This window comes from Tenrec ecaudatus, chromosome 3 (assembly GCF_050624435.1).
Source record: "Tenrec ecaudatus isolate mTenEca1 chromosome 3, mTenEca1.hap1, whole genome shotgun sequence".
Lineage (NCBI taxonomy): Eukaryota > Metazoa > Chordata > Mammalia > Afrosoricida > Tenrecidae > Tenrec > Tenrec ecaudatus.
Window position 1 is genome coordinate 76,534,853 of NC_134532.1, and position 7,037 is coordinate 76,541,889.

Here is a 7,037-nt window from a genome sequence, read left to right on the forward strand (position 1 = left end):
CACAGCCTGCCTTGTACCTGAATGGCAACGACGGGAAGTGTTAAAGAACTTCAGAAAGGGAAGGGATACAGAATACAATCAGATCAAGAGTTCAGATTATTAAAACCAATGTGCAGGAGGCAAGCAGGAACCAATGGAAGCCCCTACACGAACATCTCCTTTACTCTAACTGCCCCCCTTCTCAATTAATTGTCCATCTTGCACAGTACTCCCCACCCCAAGAACTCTTCACAAGGAATGTCCCCTGGGTCCTCCCAGTTTGGGCTGGGGCTGAGAGCATGCTCAGTACACCCATCAGTATCCTCCAATTCACCCCTAACCCAGACTTCACGGGAAAGAACCACAATTATCTGTCCCACCGTTCTACCAGGGCCCATTTCTCAACCCAGAGTTCCTCTAGAGAACATCCGGGAGATCAGGACTCACCAAGCAGACAGGGACTGGCTAGAGGGTGGAGGGTTAAAGGGACCCAGGTACTCCCAACTCGGGGAGCCTGTGGCATTCTGGTCATGAGACCCCGTGCCGCTCCTTATCTGTGCAGACAATAAATCCCTTTCTGTTGTACACTTCATTTCAATTGGCTAATAAGACAGGACGAGGACAGCCATACAGTAAAGAGGGTTTCGCTGTAAACTAAGCCAAGAGGGGGCGCCGGAAAAGCAGACCCTGTGGTGACCGCAACAATGGGCTTGAACATGACAATGGTGAGGCTGGCACGGGACCAGGCAGTGTCTCCTTCTGTTGTACAGAGGGACCCTCTGAGTTGGAATTGACTCCATAGCCACCTAACAACAACAATATGTCAGGCCCTGTGCTGGGGCTGGGGGGTACGGAGTTGGATAATGCACAGCCCCTACCCTCAGGGAGCGCACAGTCTAGCAGAAAGGGCAAGCGTGTAAACACGTGGATTATAATAGGCTGTGTGGACTGTCATCACCGGGGTACAAAGAGCAGAGAGGCACAGGAGGGAGCAAGCAACTCTTCCCGGGAAGAAGGAGGGGGGTCCAGAAGGCTTCCCTGTTATTCTGAAGAGGGAAGTTGTCAAAAAAGTCCCTGAGCATTCACCCGAGGAGTGCTCTGTAACGGGGCCGGGGCCCAAGAACTCCCCAGCCTTGCCCTGGTCACCTCAGCAATGGACTTTTCCACTCAGCCCTTCCTGCTTCTGTTACCCGACAACTTCCTATTACAGGCAAGGTATGCAAGCTAAGCTCGCTAGCGCTCCATTCAGGGTCCAGGAGGGCTAGTTCTTCTTGGTCATGAGCTAATACACTTCTCCTCTTTCAAGCTCTACGAGAGTGCTGTCTGGTCATTCCGGAGTCATGGTTTTGCTGTGAGGAGTCCACACACAGTGTCCGAGGTGGCACACACTTAATGGGACAAGTCATGCCAACCAAACCTCTCTGGTGCTGAGAGAGGTGAGGCCTACCTCTTAGAGCACTCAGCACAATGTCACCAGCCTCGCTCCTGGGTACCCTTTCTGCAGCTCCTCAGCACATGGGCACGAGCTGCAGAAAAGAGATCAGCTGTGTGCACACCAGCCTCAGCAGAGCCTTCATGGGCTCAGCAAGAGAACAAACCCCTGCTTACTTATGTGCCTTCTCCCTGGTTAACTTGATAGTTAGGGAGCCTAATCTAAGCCACAGAGCCACCAGGGACAAGTGTTTGAATAAACAGAACTTTTGGCAAGAGTAGCAGCTTGGCCCAGGCTTAGCACGTCCCAGAAACTTGTGAGCAAGACTTGACCCTTCCCAGAATCTCTGATAAAGATTTAACCCTTGTTGCAGTGATAGAAACAGTTCTGGGAAGAAGTACACTAAGAATTTGAAAATAACAAAGTTAGAAAGTACCCGACTGCAAAGGATTGGACCAAACTATAAGTGGCCAATAGAACGCAGGCACACAAATTGAATAAACCAACCCCAACTAAAGGTCTGCTTTAGAGAGCCCGTCTTCTGCCCATCAAGTCGATATGACAACCCTCCTTTAAAAGTTGCAGTAAATGTAAGATCATCAAAGTTGCCATGAGACAAGCTCATCTCTTCTGAAGAGGGCTCCCTGTTCAAGAATGCTTTCCATTCTCAAGAAAAGCCTAATTGATTCATTGATTAGAATTTCTTTCAACATGTGTGTGTTAGTCCAGGTAGACTAGAGAAACAAATTTATAGACACTCATATATGTAAAAGAACGAGCTTTATGTGCCAGAGCAGTTGAATATTGAGAAAACATGCCAGCCCAGTTCAGATCAAGTCCATAAGTCTAGTATTAGCCCATATGTCTGATACCAATCTATAAAGTCCTCTTGACGTTATGGGATACTTTCCAATTTGCATATAAACAAAACTTAAAGACAGCTAGTCTTGAGCACGGAATCCAGTCGTAATCTGGGGAGTAGCCATACTCCTATGAAATGGACACACAGACGTGAGGAGGAAGTTGGGGTCAAGCCGCCTCAGGCCACGCTTCCCTTTCAGACTCTGCCTCCCAGAACCGCAGAGAATAATGTCTGTTGGTTACAGCCACCCACCTTGTGGTGATTGGTCACAGCAGCCATGGGAAACTAACATGCCTTCATTGACCTCATCAATGGGGTTAGGTCCCCTGTCCGCTGCTCCCAAAGCCGTGGGACTGCCCCGTCCACAGAAAAAACACAGCAGGCTTGATGGTAGGGACTGGTGTAAATCAACCTTCCCTTCTGGACCACGAGGGCAGGGACTTTGTGTTTCAGGCGCACCTGGCTTCCCCGGGGCTTGACGTGTAGTAGGTGTGCAGCGGCATCATACGGGAGCTGGTATGGAGAGTTTCCTGGCTGGCAGAGCTGTGAAATAATAGATCGAGCTATGAAATAAAAAGAGATGATCTTCCCGTTAAGAAACATTCGCAGTCCTTGAAATAAGCAGGTCAGGTCTTGTCTAAAAACAACAGGAATGACCTTTTAAAGACTTTTTTCTAATCCCTGTTACTGTGACCCTGTGTTTTACACTCTCTCTCTCTCTCTCTCTCTCTCTCTCTCTCTCTCTCTCTCTCTCTCTCTCTCTCTCTCTCTCTCTGTGTGTGTGTGTGTGTGTGTGTGTGTGTGTGTGTGTGTGTGTGTGTGTGTGTGTAAAATCAACTTGAGCTTTGGTGCCCTCTGGTGTCTGGAATTAATTGTCTCATGTCTGAGTCTGTCAGGATTGATCCAAATTTAGTTTTTGAAGCTGCGGGGGATTTCCTCATTAAATCCTTGGCGGAAATCTACTGGAATTACACTCTTAACCATGAAAACGGTCAAAGTTTCACAAAGCCCCTGAAAGCACACAGTCTCTGAAGACTGCAGGGGTCTTTTTGATTCTGTAGTTTTCAACTAGTAAGATTTTTCTTGGGGAATGCAAAATTTCAGATTGTGTTCACACTTTCCCTCCAATCGTCATGGTTTTCATGGTCACAGTTTATTATCATCTAGAAAACTAGCAGTGTACGTTCTGAAAACACAAACACCTGTCCATCCTGACTTATAGCCAGGGCAGAAAGCCTCCTCTCTTTCCCCACCAACGGTGGGTGGATTTGAACCGCTGACCTTGCAGTCAGCTGGCCAACTCCTAATCCACTCTGTCACCAGGAGAAACTGTCAGTGAGTGCTCATAATCACTGAGGTGTTGCAAGCTTTCCAAAGCCCTCAAGCCTATGTTGTGGGTGAGAAACCAACTGTTTGTCCTTAACACGCCACAAACACAGACCAATGGCATGTCTCCTGTTGGTAAATGAGGAGCTCTGGGTCTCCTGTGTGTGTCCGTACACCGGCTCACTGATCCCCGAGTCTGTGAAAATGCTGACAGCTACGCTGTCTCCTGCTTTTCATTCTTGGTGCCTTGCCACGCCAGGCTGTTCCACGCGGCAGCTGCACGGAGGAGTCTGCTCAGCTTTGGGCCAAGGAGGTGTTTTTCAACGTGTCATTTTAAGATGACTTGAGAGGATGGAGGGAAGAGACGAAATTCGTTTTCTTTCATGGTGGCATCGTCCTCTTAGCCAGAATTTACCTTCCTGTCTGATGGATCGCCAAACGCCAGCGGCTTCCAGTGCTAGTGTGTAAGGCTTTTCTGCCTCCGGTGGCTACCCGGATAGAGAACTTGCTGTCTCAGGGAGTGGGACGCGGTTTTTCTTTTCTGAAGCAAAGAGCTCTTTTATAATGTCAGCCACTCTCGTCTGGTTCACTCTGTACATTCAGATTCTCACTTGTTTATGTGCTCCAACACTGCACATCTGTAAATACCCGCAGGACACTGACATCCCCGCTCTGCTTCTTACCGAAAATAGCCAGCGCAACATCTGAAGGTGCCGTGGCCTTCAGAAAGATGCTCTGATTCTTCCCGAGGTGCCAGTGTGCGGGGACTGCGGCTCCGACGGCGTCCCTCCAGCATCATGACGGTATCCTCAGCCTTGCTCCTTTGACCTCCTCCGGACTGAAGGTCTTTGGAAATATTATCAGTCAAGTAAACAAGAGACCCAGGATTGGACAACCGAAAGGGAAGAGTGTGCTGGGCACACCTGAACTGAAAGAGCTCAAAAGCCACGCCTCCAGTGGCAATCTTGAACGTGCAAACTACCCAGTGATGCAGGAAGCATCGAGAGAGGAGAGAAAGAATACACCGAGCCACTGGATCAAAAAGAACTAGTCAACTTGCCACATTGGGGGGGAGAGGGGGGCTAGCATATGAGCAAGAACCAAAGGTGCTGAAGACCGACATTCAAGCCACGCTGAAGGCATCAGCCCAAAACCAGGCTCCAGGAATTGATGGAATGCCCACTGAAATGTTCCAATCAGCTGATGAAGCACTGGAAGCACTCGTTTATGCCAGGAAATTTGGAAGACAGCTCCTTGGCCAACTGACTGGAAGAGAGCCACATGTGTGCCCATCCCAAAAAGAGGTGGCCTACAGAACGCTCAAACTATAGAACAATATCATTGATATCACATGCAAGTAAGATATTGAAGATTGCAGCGGGACACTGACAGGGAGCTGCCAGAGGTTCAGGCCAGATTCACAAGAGGACACGGAACAAGGGATCTCGTTGCTGATGTCTGGTGGATCTTGGCTCAAAGAGAATACCGGAAAGATGTTGAATTGTGTTTCACTGACTATGCAATGGCATTTGACTGTGCAGACCATAATAAACTGTGGGAAACCTTCATAAAAATGAGAATCCCAGAACACTTCACTGTGATCCTGTGAAGCTTGCACAGGGATCGAGAGGCAGTTGTGGGAACAGGACAAAGGAGCACTGCATGGTTTCGAACCAGGAATGGTGTGGGTCGGGGTTGCATCTTCTCACCATAATTGTTCCATCTGTATGCTGAGGAGCTCACCAGAGAAGCTGGCTTATCTGAAGAAGAGTGTGGCATCGGCATTGGGGGAAGGCTTATTAACAACCTGGGATATGCAGATGACACCACCTTGCCTGCTGAAAGTGAGGAAGACTTGAAGCATTGGTTGATGAAGAAAAAGGACAGCAGCCTTCAATAGGGTTTATGACTCACCGTCAAGAAGACCAGCATCCTACAATTGGTCCAATAGGTAACATCTTGATAAATGAAGAAAAGATTGAACTGGTGCAGGATTTCATGTTACTTGGCTCCACAATCAATGCCTATGGAAGATCAAAGGATGCATTCCATTGAGGAAATCTGCTGCACGCGACCTTCCGAGAATATTGAAAGGCAAGGATGCTACATTGAAGACTAGCGTGCACCTACTCAAGCCATGGTGCTTCCCATTGCCTCCTCTGCACGGGAACATTGGACACTGAAGATGATAACTGCAGCACCTAGGTCTTAAAGTTGTTATAAGGAGTAAAATGGGTAGCATCTGAATGGCAGAGCAACGTGCCCAAGTTTTGACTACTGTGATACATGCCTCACCCAAGACTCTGCAACTGTGAGAAAGGCGGTGGTCGGAAACACAAAGAGAATGTGAGGGACTGTCAGGAATGGATTCAAGAGCAAGCCCAGGGCCTGACTGGCAAAGTAAGGGCTGCCTTTCAACAAGGAAAGGTGACGCCTACTCCGTTCTCTTCTCTGCCAGCAGGAACGATGACCCCACCTCCCCCCAGCCTCCGGAGTCTTGCTCACCCTGATATGATGCCAGCACCCTATATGAGGGGCCCACCCATGATTCCAGTGATGGGCCCTTCTCCTCCTGGAATGACGTCAGTGGGACCTGTTCCTAGGATTAGGCCACCTATGGAAAGCCACATGCCAATGATGCCTGGGACCCCAATGATGCGGCGCCACCCACCTAATGATGGTGCCCACTCAGGCCAGAATGACTGGAGCAGACAGGTAGGGGCAGGGGCACCTCTCTGTATCAGTTGTATATGACTTGTCCCACATCAGCAGGAGATCGTGGTGCTGTGACGTGGGGTGTCTTCTAACAGCACCACGTGAAAGACTTGCCCGCTCATTCTATCAAAAAGGAAATTGCTTTGGGAGTGGAGTCGTGGATAAGAAAACACAACAAGAATAATCTGTGTTTGTATTGTGACATGTGAAAATAAAATTGTCAACTTAAAAAATGATAATTAAAGTGCATCAATTGTGTGAAGCCCTTAAAACAATGCTGGGCACACAAGAGGAAAGAAAGGGAAATAAAGAAAGAAAACGCACATAGATGATATAGATTCTCAATTATATGTGAGAGGGTACCACCCACAAAAGGAATTTCTTTTTCAAAGCTGTGTATTTCTAAAACTCTCCATTACACATATTACATATGTCAAATCTGTAAGTCCGTTCCTGGAACATTTTTTCAAACTCATCTGTTTGAGTGGCTGACAGCGCCTCCCTTGTTTTTTCTTCACCTCTTCTATGCCATCCAATTGCTGCCCATTCATATCCCTCTGCATTCACAGAAATAAAAAGAAGTTGCATGAAGAGAGGCCAGGTGAGTAACATGCATGGGGCAAAACAGGCAAATCACTTTTTTTTGCCAAAAACTGGCGCACTGAAATGGCTGTGTGAGCAGGTGCATTGTCATGGTGGCAAAATCAGTCCCCCATCTGCCAC

General features: G+C 48.2%; 1 pseudogene; it reads left to right on the forward strand.

Moving 5' to 3' along the window:
• The first annotated feature begins 1,132 nt into the window (after positions 1-1,132).
• Positions 1,133-6,318, forward strand: LOC142442288 (U1 small nuclear ribonucleoprotein C-like; annotated as a pseudogene).
• The last annotated feature ends 719 nt before the right edge of the window (positions 6,319-7,037 follow it).